Source organism: Peromyscus maniculatus, chromosome 4, assembly GCF_049852395.1.
Source record: "Peromyscus maniculatus bairdii isolate BWxNUB_F1_BW_parent chromosome 4, HU_Pman_BW_mat_3.1, whole genome shotgun sequence".
In the NCBI taxonomy this organism is placed as follows: domain Eukaryota; kingdom Metazoa; phylum Chordata; class Mammalia; order Rodentia; family Cricetidae; genus Peromyscus; species Peromyscus maniculatus.
In genome coordinates, this window is record NC_134855.1 from 22,915,921 (window position 1) to 22,934,000 (window position 18,080).

The 18,080-nt window shown below is 38.1% G+C and overlaps 1 protein-coding gene across 2 annotated transcripts in view; it reads left to right on the forward strand.

The window, feature by feature from the left end:
- Arhgap15 (Rho GTPase activating protein 15) overlaps nucleotides 1–18,080 on the forward strand; it is a 599,688-nt gene that overhangs the window by 465,843 nt on the left and 115,765 nt on the right. The gene's annotated exons all lie outside the window — the stretch shown is intronic.

Here is an 18,080-nt window from a genome sequence, read left to right on the forward strand (position 1 = left end):
GCTTCTTTTTCTGATGTTTTATTCTCTCATTTGTAATACACAATCTAAAGTAAAAATGACATGAATGAATGAGTGAATGAACAACATCTTTTCCTGCAGGAAAACTTTTGCTGTAGATCCTTGGAAAAACAAATACTTGAATATCACTAAATTTAATATCATAGGGTACATTTACTATAATTGTGACAGCTTGGAAAACGTCTCCTGGCAAGCAGGCTGATATAAGAAGGAAAGAGAAAGAAAGAAGAAAGAAAGGTAAAATTAAAAAGCTTGCAAGCCTGGCAGGAGCTTAATTAAAGTCCCAACAAGAAAAATCTCCAAGGAAAGAAATGCTCTCCTTAGGAGGTCTGATCGTGGATGCTGTGTGTGAAGGGTTCCCAGTAGTGGGAATGAGGAGTTGGGGGCCAGTGCTGGAAAACGGCCTTTCAATTGGGCACGTTTATTCTCTTTTTCATTGGGAAAACCTCTTCACACTCTTAAAACTTTGTGAAATGAGATCGATTGGATGAACACAAGGGTTTCTCTCTCAGTCTCTCATCTAGCCTGCTCACAATTTCAGATTGTCTTGTTGGCTGCTTATTATTTAAGGTAGTAAGATTTAGGTGAGCCTGGAGTTCTTATCCCTTCTGGAGAGCAATGATTTATAGTTCCCAGGTTCTCTAAACTACAACTTAGGAGGAATAATGAAGAAAAAGTGAATAAGCATGAATCTCATTCGGTGCAGTCTGAAGTTCTATCTTAGCTTATACATGTGCATGCACTGAGAGAGCAGCATTCTGGGAGGAAATCTGAAAGACCTGTACAGATTCCTATCTTTAATTGTGTATATTTAGTAATATGTATGTCATAATGTGACCTCTATACTCTTTGGTGGCAACTCATCTAGAAACATACTTACATATCTGCTGAGTGGGGAGTAGTGTATAAGATTTTAAAAAATTAAGCTTCCTATCTCCTTTAGTTCACATGATTCCAAAGACACTGGCAAGCTATTCCCATAGGCTAAGCATATGGAAAGCAGGCCCTCAGAGCTCATGAGTATGTGTCCTTTGAATCTCTATAAGAAATACGATGATGTCTGGGATATTTTAGACTTAAACTCAAATTGGACATAGTTTCAGCAATACAGGCATGATCAGAGCTGAACAGAAAAGATAAGGCAGGCAGCAAGCTCTTAGGGGTGGCTGTAAACAGTTATAAAATAGGTAATTGTCCAAATAAAGAAGAGCATGTTTAATAACATCCTTTTAAAAATTCAAGATGTTGTACACATGCTGGCAGTAGCTTTCCAGGTGATCTGTGCTGAGAAAGCAATATGAAAGTGAAAAGATGGAATATATCTCATTAAAGTCATATGTTGCAAGCCCAGAGTAATGGTGCTGAGAGGTGGGGCCTTTGCGTGATTGAGTCATGGAGCAAAGCATTCCTGATAAAGTTAACCCTCTTATAAAAGAGGCCCTAGCGATGGTGATGTAGCTCAGTAGGTAGAGTTGCTTGCTACCAAGCCTGTAGACTTGCATTTGATCACTGGAACCCATATGGTGGAAGGAGAGAACTGACTCCCACAATTTGTCATCTGACTTCCACACATACACCATGGCACATTCATGAGGACACACATACACACATAAATAAATAAATAAATAAATAAATAAATAAATAAATAAATAAATAAATATGAAAGCTATGGTGCACCTTTTTTTGTTTTTTGCTGTTTTCTGAGACAGGGTTTCTCTGTGCAGTTTTGGTGCCTGTCCTAGATCTCGCTCTGTAGACCAGGCTGGCCTTGAACTCACATAGATGCACCTGGCTCTGCCTCCCAAGTACTGGGATTAAAGGCATGCACCACCTCCACCCGGCTTATGGTGTACTTTTTAAAAAAAGTTAAAAAAAAAAGAAGAAAGAAAGAAAGACAGACAGACAGACAGAAAGAAAGAAAAAAGAAAACAAGACCAAGAGAAATGCCTTACCTCTTCTAATCATATGAATACACAGCTAAACATCACTGTCAGCTGCAGCAGAAAATGGGCCCTCAGCACCCAATGCTATTGTTTTGGTCTTGAATTTCTTAGCTTCTACCTACAATTGTGGTGTATACATTTATATTGTTTATAAGGTACTTTTATAGAAGGACAATAAGACTAAGACTTTCAGCAATCTTGCCTTAACTAACCAAGAATACCAGAATGTCACTGTGTGATATATAATGTGTGGGGACTAAGCCATAGGATAGAATGATTGAGAATATGCCGCAGTACTCGACAAATCCAGACACATGAACTGTAGTAGCTTGAAAGAAAATGGCCCCCAATGGGAGTGGCACTATTAGGAGGTGTGGCCTTGTTAGAGTAGGTGTGGTCTTGTTGGAGGAAGTGTGTCACTGTGCAGACTGGTTTTGAGATCTCATATATGCTCAAGATACTACCAAGTGTCTCAGACCACTTCCTGTTGCCTATGAGTAAAGATGTAAGGACTCTCAGCTCCTGCTCCAGCACTGTATCTGCCTGCACATCACCATGTCACACTAAAATGATAGTGGACTAAACCTCTGAAAATATAAGACACCCCAATTAAATGTTTTCCCTTCATAAGAGTTGCCATGGTCATGGTGTCTCTTCACAGCAATAGAAATCTTACAGGGCCTCGAGCATACTAGATAACTGCTCTGCCATTGAGCAATACACCCAGTCCTTTGTTATAAACTTGGGGTGAGCTCTAGATTGTAATGCTAATTTAAATATCATTCCAGTATAAGGAAGTGGTCACTTTGATCTTCAGTATGGGAGAAGACACACCAGAGAGGGTGCATTTACTACACTTGACATAATTAAGCTTTAAAAAAGCTTCCAAAATTATGTGGCCATTCATATGCAGGCATAGAAGAGTCTTGGATTTCATCAGAGCTCACGTTGCAGTGCTTTGGGAAGCTATAATAGTTACAAGTTCACCAAATCCATGCAGAGTTAACTTTTTTCAAAAAGAGGTAAAGCATTTCAGGAAACCCAGAGTGTGTTGTGTGTGCTGGCTGTGTCTGGGCCCTGTTGCCCACACATCCTTGCGCTGTTGTTCCTTGTGTTCTGTGCCATCATAGGATTGGCCCTAAGCAGAGCTATTTCATAGGTATTCTTGGCAGCTAGCAGCTATGGCAGAGAGTGGCCAACCACTGGCAGGAAACAGCAGGTAGAGGGGTGTGATGGTTACTGCTCTCATTTCTTTAACCAAATGCCTGACAGAAGCCATAAAGGATGAAGGGTAGAAGGTAGTGCGCCAAGGTGGAGCAGACTTGGCAGAGTATATGGTGATGGAAGTACACAGCTGAGGCTGGCTACCTGGGTACTGGGTACTCAGTAAGCAGTGAGACTTTGAGCTGAAATCAAATCAGATATAAAACCTTCAAGGCCTCCTCCCAGTTTCCTACCTCCCCTGCTAGGCATTACTTCCTCAAAGTCCATAACCTGTCTGTAGTTTGGGTATCATGTGTTCAAGCATATAACCTTGTGAAGGACACTTTACATCCATGGCAAGGAAGGAGGCCAAGTCCAGCCCACATAATGGTTTATCCTTACTCTTTGCTGTTACCTACCTCACTGCTTCAGTGGCCTTTCTGCATGCAGCTTTGGTAGACAGGACCACTCCAGTCCCAGCCTCCACCTTATGATTCAGACCCTTCTGTCTTTGCCCTTCCACTTTGGAGGAGCTAGGGGCTTCCTGGCAGGATGAATTTCTGATTTTCCTCACTCATATGTTAGCTCTTTCATCTTTGGGGTATTTCTTTGCATTAAATTAATTTTGTGTTAGCAGAAATGCTTAAAATGGTTTCTACTATTTGGTTAGGCGTGGACAAAACACCATTCCCATCAATGCCACAGTTCATGTTGTCATATCATTATTTCCATTTTCTCTTTTACTATTACTAAATCCAGTTTATGAAGACTTAATATTTTTATTTGGCCCCTAGCTGAGAGATGTGTTTTCATGGAAAAATCCCAAAGCGAATAGACCAAATGGAATTTTACATCTGACTGGAATGCTTTGCATGGAAGGAAGAATGCTATTTCTAGTAGAAACAATTGACTTGACTGCTTGCACTTTTTGAGTTATTTTATTTCTCATTATATGTTTGAAATTCATCATTGGATATTCCAAGAAGAGTAAACAGAAAATGCTTTTTAAAAGAGTTTCGTTTGGACCAATTTAATACAGTTTCTTTCTACAAGAAACTGCAAGTGCTGTAGTGGTCCCCTGTCTCATTCACCGGGACAACAAACGTCTTGGGTTTGGTTTTATATTTCAGAATCTAAATGACCTAACTATTGATATGAAATTCTGCACCTAAGGTCAGTATAATTGAATTAGTAGCACATTTCTTTTCACAAGGATTTAACCCACTGTCAGCAAAGACTTGATTTCCTGGCAATAGGATGTGCTGAAGGCATGATTAGTCCTGTAACTGTGAGCCTGTTAGACAAATGGTGCTATACAGTTCTAGGGTAAATGGTGTGATCTTATGGTAGAGGCTGGGGGCCCTTCTGGATCTTTACAGTAGACTTAAATACGCCATCTAAGACTACCACCATGGTTTAATTCTGATAAATACAAATCCAAAGGGAAAAAGACAATGTGTGGTCTCTTTTCTGTATTATTGTCTTTATTTTCTCAGTAATCTTGCAAAAGTAAGTGAGAGGAGAGAGGTTCACTGACGTTTCTGATGTGCTTGCACTTAATCCTCAGGATAACAGCAGAGCTAGTGATGGAGTAGAGAGATCACATGGAAATTAATTTCAAGCTCATAAAGGTCCTATGAAAACTAAATAAACTAACTTTTTTCTTACAATATGAGTAGTAGGTGCTCTATATGTGATTTTTCAATTCTTTTTTATTGGTTAAAATTTTTATATATTTTAATCATTTCCTCTCTCCCCAGCTCCTCTCTACCTCCCATCAACTTCTTAAATTTCACACACACACCCCAACACACACACACTGAAAATCAAAACAAATTTAAAAGAAATTAATTCTTAGGGGAATCCTGAGTTCACATAACTCAAAAATTTGACTTCACATTCTACTCCAAACTCCAAAACCTGTGTACTAACTTATTTTTTCACACTGATTTGAGTGGTAATGAACTAGCTGTTGACAATGGATGTGTATTATATTAGTCTCTGTAAAATCTGTATACCATGAAATATTCTTTACAAAATTAATTCCTTCTTCTTTTTAAAGGGGATTTTAGCATTACCTGGGTGTGATGGTGTATGCCTTTAACGCAAGTACTGGGGCATGGTAGGAGCGGTGATCAGAATTTGAAGAGTTTGAAGCCAGCCTGGTCTACATAGTAAGGTCCAGGATACTAAGGGCTGCACGATGAGACCGTTTCAAATATTAAGTGAATTCAGAATTAAGTGAGGAGTCAGAAATGTTGAGTATTGGAATTTTAAGTTAGATATAAAAAACAGAACTTCACAAGAATAAGCAGTGTTTCTATTTATTACATGGCATCAAAAGTATCAATATTTAAATCATCTTCTCTGGGTGTATTTTTAAAACTTCATTCTCTTATTGCTACAATCAATTTCTGGTCCATTCATATTTAGAATTCATTTAAACACATAAAATAATTTTTATTTCATCTAAGCACTATTTCAAGTTTAATGTTATTAACATTCTCTTTTCTGTGATTTTGTGTATACTATAACACACACACACACAAAACAAAATTTAAAAGCCCTAAAGAGTAGTTTAGTTTGGTGAAAATGTTCAGACACTACCAGAGGCTTGCTCATGAGAGGAAACCTTGTCCCTGTTAGTAGATTTTTAATCACTTTTAATTTTTTTCTTAGTTCGTTATGATATTACTAATATATCAATCATTGATAATAATATTCTAATATATTAACCATTGGTAATAATATCCTTTACTGTGTAATATAAAATGTTAACTCATTCCACTTTATGCTCATTAAATTCAAGTTTAAATAGTAAGCTGAAAGCATATTTATTGCTTCACTAACATTGAGCAATATCTGATAACTTCCTTTATAAGGTCGGTACATTCTTCTTTATCTCTCACCTTTCACGGTAACAATGGTGCATTGACTCCTTTAAGTTTTATATGCTGCTGTAAACGCAGTGATTTGTCCAATTAGAAAAATAATAAGCAATATTTACATTTACACTGCTACAGTGCCAGAAGCATTGTTGACTACCTTCACGGTGGCTACGCAAAGGTGTCTTTGGCATTCTCTCTCCCAACTCAATCTCTTCTCAAGGAAAATTCTTCAGATGATGAAATACAATACATGTTTTTACTCTTCAAAAATTGCTTAAACGCTTTGTTGTAGCTAGAGTTTTCCTGCCTGGCCCACAGTCAGGACAAATCTTTGTCACCCGCCAGTCCCACAGCCGCTCAGACCCAACCAAGTAAACACAGAGACTTATATTGCTTCAAACTGTATGGCTGTGGCAGGCTTCTTGCTAACTGTTCTTATATCTTAAATTAACCCATTCCCACAAATCTATACCTTGCCACATGGCTCGTGGGTTACCAGTACTTTACATCTTCCTTGTCCTGGCGGCTGCTGCAGGCAGTGACCCCTTCTGCCTTCCTGTTCTTTTATTTCTCCTCTCTGTTAGTCCCGCCTATAATTCCTGCCTAGCCACAGCCAATCAGGTTTTATTAATTGACCAATCAGAGCAACTTGACATACAGACCATCCCCCAACACAGCCAAGTGCAGACCATCTCAGACACCTGCACTCAGGCCCATGGTCCTAATCATCCTCTATGCAGACCTGCTGGGTAAAGCCACGAGGAACCCAAGAACAGACTCCCACAGGACATACAGAACATCCCACAGCACTTTGCCATCTTTTACTCCCTTTGTAGTTAAACAATAATTTTATTAGGTAGGCATTTTAATGTTTTTCTTGGAGTTTGTAATTACTTTTCTTTTCGTTGCTCTTTATTTTTAATGCTTCCACTTCTTCCTTCCCCCCTCTTCCTCTGCTTTTCCCCTCTCTCTCCCTCCCTTCTTTCCTTCCTTGTGCATATGTGGGAGCTTGTGTACGTGGCAAATGTGTAGAGGTCAGAGGACAACCTCTGGGCCATTCCTCAGGAGCTTGCACTTCTTGATTGGAATATGGTCCCTCCTTGGGCATAAAATTTTTCCTTTAAACCTACATACTTGTCATCGTGCCATCTCCATGATTACAGATATACCACCAGGCCTAGTTTTTTAAATGGATTCTAGGAATCAAAACACCACTCTTCATGTTTGTGTGGCAAGCATTTTACTCACAAAGTTCTTTTCCCAGTTCCCTCATGTTTTTTGTTTTTTAAATGATGTCCTTTAGTCTCATTTCTACCGTATAAAGAGCCTCTTATCATCACCATTCATACTAGAATGGCTGCTTTCAGTATTTCTGTAGGTGCTCATCTGGAGACTGCTTCTGCTCCATTTAAATCTACTGTTTTCTACATTACATGAACACTAGTTTCTTGTTTCTGCCATAACCTACTATTTCAAACACAGAAGTTTAAGATTGTACTAATATATCATCTTAATGTCCAATAGGACAAAAGTCTAACCTAGGTCCCACTGGACTAAGATCAAAGTGTTGGCAATGTTGCATTCCTTTCTGAAGATTCGAAGAGAAATACATCTTTATGCCTTCTCCAGCTTCAAGAGACCATTTTTGGGATCGTGTCCCTTTCCCCCACCTTTCCATCTAACGATGGTTAATGGAGTATTCCCGGTACCTCACACTGACACCTTCCACATAAGTCCCCTGTAACATGCCTCTGCTTCCAGCTTCCACTTCTGAGGGTACTCATGATTAGATGGAGCTCACCTGAACAATTCTTAATCATATCTCTGCAAATTTCCTTTAGCTTAATAAGATAACATATTCACAGGCCCCCCAAATTAAGAGATAAATGTAATTGAAGGGTCACTTTTTTCCATCTACTGTAACATATTTTCCCTTAGTTTGAAAAAGTAACTCCCACTACACTTTTAAGTCCAAAATGCTGATATACCTCATCAATCCATGTACTTTATCTGCCTTATCACAAATCAAAATAACCATCAGAATTGAGATAGACGTAAAACTACATAATTGTCAGCAAATGAGAGGGGTCACCTAGTGCATTTACCTAAAGGATATACTACTAATACTTGTGAGGTTGGACTATATCAGATCTTACCTACAGAAGGACTGGTCATTTTACTTGGTGGCCATCTTCATCTCAGCTCTTTCACACTCACATGATAGCATATTGAGTTTTCAATAATGAATTTAATGGATTACACCTTTTCAAAGTTGCAATTTGCATGTAAAATTAATAACTTCCCCCCCCCACTTATTCTCCATCATGAAAATAAAATGAATGGTAACCTCTTAATCAAATAAACCTCATGCTGCTGAGCAGAGGGTGCTTTTAGAATCCCTATGCTTGGGAGCTGAGGCAGTAGGATGACAAGTTTGAGGCTATCTTGGACTACAAAATAAGGCTTTGGTAAAATGAATTAAAAACTAACAGCAACAAATAAACTTATGGTCCTGTATCATTCCTTTTGTCTCATTTTTCAGCTTCTCTAAATAAATCATATGTATATACATATAAGGTATATAAATATGTGTGCTTATTATGTCATTTGATATATTGCTTTCATTTTGTATGTGAATGTGTGCATACATATGTACATATGTATGTATGTGTGTATATTTATGGCAGTTAGCAGTTAGGTAGTACAGTAATAAAATGAGATAGAAATGATGTTACATTACAGTTCAGGCCTCAACTTAAAAGAAGCCCTCACTTGCGCATTCAACCACGGTGTACCCTGATGCCTAGATTTTGTAAACATTAACTACTTAATCAATTAAAATAAACTATAAGAAATGGCACCCATAAGATTGAATAGTGTTAAAATTCAGCCAATCAGACACCAAAAGTAGAGTGTTCCCATGTGTATTCCTTAAATAAAACTCATACACCTATGTCTATGTCAATACCACCATCCTTACATAAAAATGATTTAAGATATTGCCCTATGACCAAAAGTACCTATTATATGTTTCCATGACTTTGCCGTGGATGGTCACCATGCCATTTTGCTGATAAAGTGTATTTTGAATAGGTAATTGGGGAGAAAAACCAGTCAAGTATATTTGCAAATATTTTCTTTTCTTGACTTTATCTTGCCCTTTGGTCAAGCTATTTCTAATGCATCATCAACTTTGTGATTACATTCCTTGGGAGAAAAGAAGCAGAGCTTGGAGAACAGTTGGCTAACGTGGTAGCTAGACAAATGATGATAGAACAAAGTGCTTTAAAACCAGAGAAAGTAAAAGAAGGCTCTAAAGACTCACTGTAAAGAAATCAAAGACATAAAAATAATACAGTATAAAAATATTCTTGATCAACAGACTTTCAAGAAAGTTTTAAATTAAGTAAAAATAAATTTTACTGATGCCTCTAAAATTTTTCACTGAAAGCAAATATTCTCACAGGCTTCAGGGGTTTTATTTATTTATTTATCTGTGTGTGTGTGTGTGTGTGTGTGTGTGTGTGTGTGTGTACTTGTGTGTAAGCACAGTGGAAATTTTATGGCTGATGTCTAGCCTGTCTCTTAACTCATCCTAATTATATTCATAATTAAATTGTAAAAATTATAGTTGACTAGAGCCAAATGGCTTGTACAGGTGTCTCTTTGTAGGAATGGTTTAGTACTTGATAATAAACAACTGGACTTCCATATACTTAATTTAGCTTAATAAAAGTCCTTTATAAGTAAAACTGGAAGGTGATTCAGATTTAAAGTCAGACCTTGACTCAAAAATTGAGTAGCAATACATCAACTCCATTGGAAAGTCTAATGCTAGTTTTTTGCTTTTTCTTAAAACCTTTACTTATTTTACACGTCAATGTCCTTGGGTCACTTTTTCAAAGCAATGATTGTTTCAAGCTGAGCAATCAGCCAGGCAGCCTTCAGAGTCTGGATTCTAAGCACCCCTGCCCTACTGCATAGACATGCTACCAAAAATGCTCACCAAAGTGCAAAAATTCTTCTTAGTACTCAGTGGAAAACAGTTAACTTGACCAATTCCTCTAATGATGTACTTGGGTGGCTGGGTTTCACTGCCTCAATAGACCATGATGAAATTGAAGTTTTGTGGCCTTTTGTTCCATCCTGCTTTATTTCCCATGCTTCAGTTCACACTGGATTGTGGCTACCACATGGAACTTCCACAACCTTCCACCCACCACCAGCAACTCTGAGTGTCCTCCCATCACCAGGAGAAGAACCGCCCTTACATGTCCAGTAACTTTTCCTCAACCTATCCATTACAAAAATAAACGAATTACTGTAACTGGATTCATTTCATTTTGAGGAAAAGCTAAAATCTTTGTAAGAGATTCAAAGCTCTCTATTATCTGGTTACACATAAGCTCTCTGACTTCAATTTTCTGCCCCATGATAGCCCTTTGAGCCAATGGCTTTCCTTCAAATATTCAAGGCACATTGAATGTGGCTCATTCCCTGTTAAAATCCACTGCCCCATATCACTGCTCAGATGTTCCCTTTCAGCCAAGTCTTCTAATGCCTCTCCTGCATCACTCATTGTACTACTATTCAAATTATGACTCTACAATTTACTTCCTTTAAAATTTTGGACAAAATTTTCTCTCTTGGGGCTATAAAAATTGATGGAAAAAAATGGTACTTCCCTACCTAGATTTTCAAATAATTTTGTGAAATGTTAATTGTATTAACTCACTTTTTACAGTTTCTGGCACACAGTGTTCACTAAATGTTAGCTAATGTTATTATGTCAACCTATTGACATACTACAATTTGGATAGTAGGATCTTGGGAGATCTTCCTGTCCATAATTATTCATCTCTCTCCTGGTACAACTATCTCAAGTGATGCATATGAATATCTTCATTCTGCTTTAATATTTTGTTTCTACAATTCACATAGCACAAGACAGGTATAAGACAATACTATAAGATATTTTCTTGTTCAAAACCCGGTGAACTCCAGTTTCCTTATCTCATGACATGTTTTATTCTGAAGAACAATCGGACAGATAATCAAAAGTGTGTCTTTTTACGGAAGAGTTCACATCCTTTTCATAATTTGTAGGCTATCCCAGCTTCTCTTGGTTAATGTTGTCTTGCTTCTCTTACATGTTAGCAAGCCCATGGTATTCATTGTGGTACCAAAAGTGACAACTCCAATGTAATTCATCTCCAGGTGAGGAAATCATCTGCTTTCCTGTGTGTGTGTCCTGGTGATTTTGGCTCATGACTGTCATAAACCCTCTGGTAGGTGGAAAGTGGCAGGTTTAGAGTATGGTAGAGGAGGATATATAATAGCCTATGAAAATGTTGTGACAGTATAGATTCTGTTCAAAGTTAAAAATGTTCCGAGTCAACCCTATTCAACAAATAATCCTTCCTCACACAGGAACAGATGCACACAGGTACATGCATACTCTCATTCACCAAATCTGAGATTTTCACTTGTCACTTATTATATATTCTATCTTCTCAAAAGGAGACTTTAAAAGATAATTTTCCTAAAAAAAAAAAAAAAAAAAAACCTTCCATATTAACTTCACGTGTGCTATTTTCAAACTTTTCATGGAGTGGCAACTGTGTCTCTGTCCTCCTGCTTGCTGATACTAGGATATAAGCTGTGACTGTTAATTTTAATTGTCAGCTTGACAATTTTGCTGTGAGTTTTATTAAGCACACTTTGGATTGTGTCTGTTATACTGTTTCCAGAGACCAGCATATCACACAAGCTCAGACCTAATCAATAGTTTAATCCACAGATAGATTCCAAATCTGAATGAAGAACTGAGAGGTGGTGGTCTAGCTAGAGGAAGTCCCTGAAGGTATTGGAATGGCACATTTTGTCTCTGACCTTTCCTGTGCTTCCTGACTGCTGAGAAGTAAGCAGCTCTGCTTTACCAAACCCTGTTACCATGATGGTCTACTACACGAAAGGTCCAGAAATAATGGAGCCAATGACCATGGACTGAAATGAGCTTGGGATAAGGCTTTCCTCTTTGAGCTTCTTCTCACAGCAGCAACATGCTAACTAACACATTTGTTCGACCAAACACTTGTCCTTACTCTAACCCTCGGTATTTCTATCAATAGAAGGATTTTTTTTTTAAATATTGTCTAGATATGCCTTGAGTTTCCCGAAGTGTGACATTTGTTCACTGGGCTCATTCCTCGCTGTTTTGCAGAGTTAAATTCTAGATATGATAGTTGCTGAAGTACTATCAGTTTCCTGGGGGAGTTTGGCTGATGTTGGTATAGCTGAGCATAGCCATGTGGTTTAGAGTAGAACATTTTTCCCCAAGGATTTATGCAGACATTTCTACCTACGCTTTGGTAAACAGAAGCATGGAAAACAAATACACTGTTGCTGAAAACTAGTCTCAGTACTTGTTTAAGAGGGGGAAAAATAGTGTTCAGAAAGATGAAATTACACATATATATTTTAAAATATTTATGAACTACAAAAATTATGTATGAGAATTTTTTCTTTCTCTAATTGTACTTTTCTGTTTAAATGTGTAATCCCCTCTCCCTTTTTCTACCACCTCATTTTCTGCAACACCTTTATTTTTCAAAAATGCAATTCTCAAAGGTCAAACGCCCAAGGCCCGAGCTCATGATTGCTGTCTAACCAGACAATCAGCTCTTGGCCCCTTGTTATTTTCCTTCTCACCTTGAGTGTCCAGCATGTGTGAGGTTCACCCTTTCAGATCTCAGTTCCATTCCTCTGCCAAGTAACGGATGGGCAGACATAATTAGTGCCATCTGTCCTGCTAGTTGCAGGTGGAGACTATCTACCCAACAGATGAAAGCATGATCTTTTGAGTTCCTTCTTCAGACCTCTGACTCCCAGCACAATGGTAAGATTATTCTTTGACATTGTGTGTATTATTCTCTGAATTCCCAAGCGGCACCTATGAGGGATCCATTTTCTCACTGAAATATTCACTGGGATTTTTTTATCGCTTTGTGTTGCATTGTGAATATGTTTTCAGAAAAGTCAGAGAAATGTGTGGTAATGTGATATCAGACCCAGAAAGACCTCAGAAATTGCTGTCTGTGATGTTGTGTCTGATGCTCAGGACTTCTGAGATCTGGTTCCCTCAACAGACATAGAAAAGTATGAGCTAAGCAAAAAAGCAAGACCAAAGAGAAAGAGAGAACAACTAGAACCTGACCAGAAGCACCACATTGCTCGACATCAGGCACCCAGCAGCACTTTGCTCCAAAAGACCTCTAGCATTACAGCCCAAGAACAACTGCTCCATCTTCTCACTTTCCCTCTGCTATTTCAGAATGTCCCCCCAAAGCAGTGCTTCCAGATCTTTCATCACCCAAATCACACTTCTCTGTGTCTGACCTTCCAAAGTTTTGAATTTGTCTTAGCTGGAGCTTTCATAGGAATCTCTGGCTTCAAACACAGAAATTTACTTCTTACAGACCTGGTTTTTAGAAGTCCAAAATCAGGCAAAATTCAACCCCATCACTGTTGGGTTCTGGTACAGACCTTAGCCTGTCATAGTCTTGAGCCATCTATGCCTGGCTTCTTTCCCAAAGACCTCGCCTCCAAGTGTTCTCACACTGGGTCCCAAGCTTCAACACAGGAGTTTAGGAAAACACAAGTATTAAATCTACAATAGAAATCCTACTTCAACAGAGTATTTTAGGTGTACAATTTCTTCAGCAAAAGATGGTTTCCTCCTTTACTCTGGCAATGTCTTCCTACTACTGCAACACAATATTTAATTAGTTCTTTATTTATATTCTTAATTCTATCGTTGTGATCTGAAAATTGAATTTTACAGTCCGAGGCATCATTTTTACCCATGTTCTCTCATATTGTTTACATGCAGAAATGTTCGGGTAACCCTGTAGCATTTTTCTTCTAAGCTTTACTTGCCAAAATAATGACAGCAAGAGGATAGTTTGTCTTAAGTTCTGCAAATTCATAAGACGAATCTCACCTGAGTTTCTAACAACTAGAACTGGAACCAAAGCCAAGTGCTAAATTATAAATGCTTCAGACATTATCATTCAAACTTCCTGCCAGTATTGACAACTGCAAGACCATAATACAAATTGTAGGACCATTTGGAACAATCGAGCTGTTAGAGATAACAATTCACAACATCTTGAAAAGAATTTCAAATAAGGAATATTGCAGAAAATAGGCATCCCAGCATACCAAAATAAGGGACACTAAATTCTTGAACTAATTTTACAATTTGAATCAGAAAAATAGGCATAGTTACCTTATATATTGTGGTGTGTGTGTGTGTGTGTGTGTGTGTGTGTGTGTGTGTGTGTGTAGTGTAGTGTTATATGTATCTGTTGGTGTGGCCATGTACACTTCTTTGTAGTTGTGTGTGCATGTAGAGACCATAAGTCAATGTCAAGTGTCTTGGTCTATTGCTCTCCACTTTATTTTTTTGAGGCAGGGTCTCTCATTGAACCCTGAGCTCCCTCCCTTCCCTGATACTAAGAGCTAAGGTTACAGATGCATTCCACCACACCAGACTGGTATTGTACTTTTCTAACTGAAGATTTGAGCCAACCTTGTCTCATAAAAGTCTACTGACTCTATTTTACATTACTCTGCTCCGTTTGAACCTCTGTGGTAGGAAGTGTCTTTTTAAGTTGTATTATCTGTTGTTGGCCCTGTCATTAGTGATCTGTCATAATAAGATGTAATTCTGTACAGACAACGTGAACTGCATCCACACAGGATGATTAATTTCATTAGAATTACTTGTGTTATGGCTATTGCAGGGACTAGCCATTCCCTATCTTGCTTTCTTCTTGGATCTCCCTATTTCCTGAACCACAAAACACTGAAATTAGACCACATAAGAACATTTCAATGGCCTCTATGAACTCAAGTGAAAGGAAGAGATTCAAATCTCTCACTCTAAATCAAAGCTTAAAAATGATTATTCTTAGTGAAGAAGGCATATTGAAAGCCTTCATGGGCTAGAAAAAAACACTTCTTGTGATCTGAGTTGTGAAGGTAACTAAAAACTAGAATCCTAAGAAAGAAAAAGTACTTTATTGTTGACATAGAGAATGGATTTGTAGCAAAAGCTCTATCAGCTACATTTCCTTAAGTCAAGCCTATGTTCACTTACAGAAGGTAGAGAGGCTGCAAAGAAAAGCTTGAAGCTGAGAGTTGCTGGTGAATGAGGCTTAAGAGAAGACAATATCTCATGACATACAATTTAAGTAGAAAAGGAAATGCTGGCAGAGAAACCCCAGCAAGTTTCCCCAAAGACCTAGCTAAGCTGGTGAATGAAGGTAGCTACACTGATGAGGAGATTTTCAGTGCAGGTGGAAGAGCTTTATAAAGGATGTCCATGGCATCTAACACTTTCATAGCTAACATGGAAAAGTCAACTCCTGGTTTCAATGGACAGACTCTCTCTTGAGATGAAATGTGTCAAAGGCACCACAAACATTATTAAAATGAGAATACAGAGTTTATAATATTACATAAATGTGTTTCATAAAACACTGACAGCGTTTGAGAGAGCTGACTCTAGTTTTGAAAGTTCTGCCATGGCTAAAGTAGTATCAAACAATACCACACAAGACAAACAACTCTTTCATGAAAATAGATACAATTATATGAAAAACCTCATTGTTGTTTAAGAACTTGCTATACCCACTGCAATCTTCAGCAGCCACCATTCCAATTAGTCAGCAGCCATCAATATCAGAGCCATACTCCTACCACCCAAAATACTGTGACTAAACAGCTCAAATGTTCTTTAGAATTTTTAGCAATAGAGATTTTTTGTTGACATGAAAATTCAAATATTTTAAATGCTTATTTCTGTGATATACTTGATAGCAAACACTACAAGAAAATGACTTCAAAATATAATCCCTGGATACAATATATTGCCTTCATAATTATACAAGCAAGTGTCTAGGAATACACATAGACACTATCTAAGTGTTTCTGTTGCTATGATAAAACACTATGACCAAAAGCAACTTGGGGAGTAAAGGGTTTACACAGTGTCTTACAGTTACACATTGCAGTCCTTCACTTAGGGAATTCATGGCAGGAATTCAAGCAGAGAAAGAAGCTGAAGGTAGAAACCAGAACAGAGGTCATGGAGGAGTTGTTCTTGCTGGCTTGTTCCTCATGGCTTGCTCAGTCTGCTTTCTCATACATTCTAGGATCACCTTCCCAGGGGTGCCACCATCTACAATGAGGTAGACCCTCCCATATCAATTATTAATCAATAAAATGCACTATAGACTTGCCTAGAGGGGAATCTTATGGTGGCATTTTCTCAATTGAGAGTCCCTCATCTCAAATGGCACTAGCTTGTGTCAAATTCATCAGAAGTATCCAGAGCTACACCTCCTTGTTACAGACAAAGACTCAAGTGAATCTAAAGAGGAGAACACTTTCTTTGCCATCTGTAGACATGCACTGAGAAATAAGGACCAGGAATTCTGTGGGCTCACTGCCTATCAGGATAGCCCTAGTAAAGATGCTGATGTTTAGAACAAGCTTCTGCCAGTATTACAAGAATAAAGCCTTCAAAGCAATAGTTATCAGTATAAGCATGATAGTTTTTTCCTTCTATAATCATCTCCAAAGTGTTAAAAAAAACAAAAACAAAAACAGGATTGCAGCTGTAGCTGTTTGGCTGACATGAGAAGTTACAGGTGTGTGTAAGACACAGCAGGACCTGCTGATGACATTCTCAGAGTTTTCTTTTAAGGATCTTGGACTCAACTTAATCACAGAGGATTCTGGTGTTCAGTTTGCCAAGCAGACTTCTCTATGGGTCCACCAAGTAGAAAATCTTTACCACAAGGAAGTTCTCTTCTACCCTAATGCCCAATGGGAGGCTATTGTTGCTTGATGATACCATTAGGTCAATCAAGAGGCCCCTGAATAAACCATCATGATCTTCCAACAGTACCCCATACTACCAGACAATTTAGGAAGACTGCAATACTCGTGTTCCCAAACTGTCATTCTCCCTTGGTGTATTGATGTAAGTGAGAAGGATAAAGTGGATATCCACTAAAAATGATAACCATAATTTGCATTATGAAATTCACTGGTAAACTGATATACTACTAAAAGCAAGTATATCCATAGATTGTACAAGGCAAAATCCAAAGAATAGAAGAAAACTGATAGGAAGTGTCTTCTTTAAAATGCATTAACAAATAGAATTCAATGTGCTCAATCAAATAGATAATGAATGTGCTATGGAAAACTCTGAGGAGAAGAAACCAGATAAACATGAATAACTTTCTTGATCATACATATAATCTCAGAACCTTGTTCTTTGTTTCTGTCTTCACTATTCAAATGAAATTCAACAAATATTTTCATTGCTTTCTGTCTCCAAGGCAACATTACAGGTTTTCATTCCTGTGCCTAGGTTTCTAGGAAAACTTTTAAAAATAAAATAAAGCACCAGTGAGATTCAAATACCCCTAACAGATGGAGAAGGTTGAAGGGCATGCAAATGTATTTGTAAGGAACATTTAATTTATCTTTTAGGAACGTTGGCTAAGAGCACCTATTTTGTGCAAAATGCATTAGGAGAAAACAACAACTGTGTTAGCAGTAAGTCCCTCCTTGTGTTGTAAATGCTTACAGTATAGATCAGAACGAGGACTCATGCCCTCGTGACAACTCCCAAAAAGTGGGTAGGAAATAACAACGTGACATCTGCTACAACTTCCATCATACGTTGTTAGAGAGAGAACTACAACATGGCATCACTTTATGCCTCATATCATGGGCTTAAAAAATTTCAGCCTGCAGAGTATTTCATCATTTCCAGCTTCCTACACAGAATTTTTTTAAACTTAACATTAAAATATTAACAATGGCCGGGCAGTGGTGGCGCACGCCTCTAATCCCAGCACTCGGGAGGCAGAGCCAGGCGGATCTCTGTGAGTTCGAGGGCAGCCTGGGCTACCAAGTGAGCTCCAGGAAAGGCGCAAAGCTACAC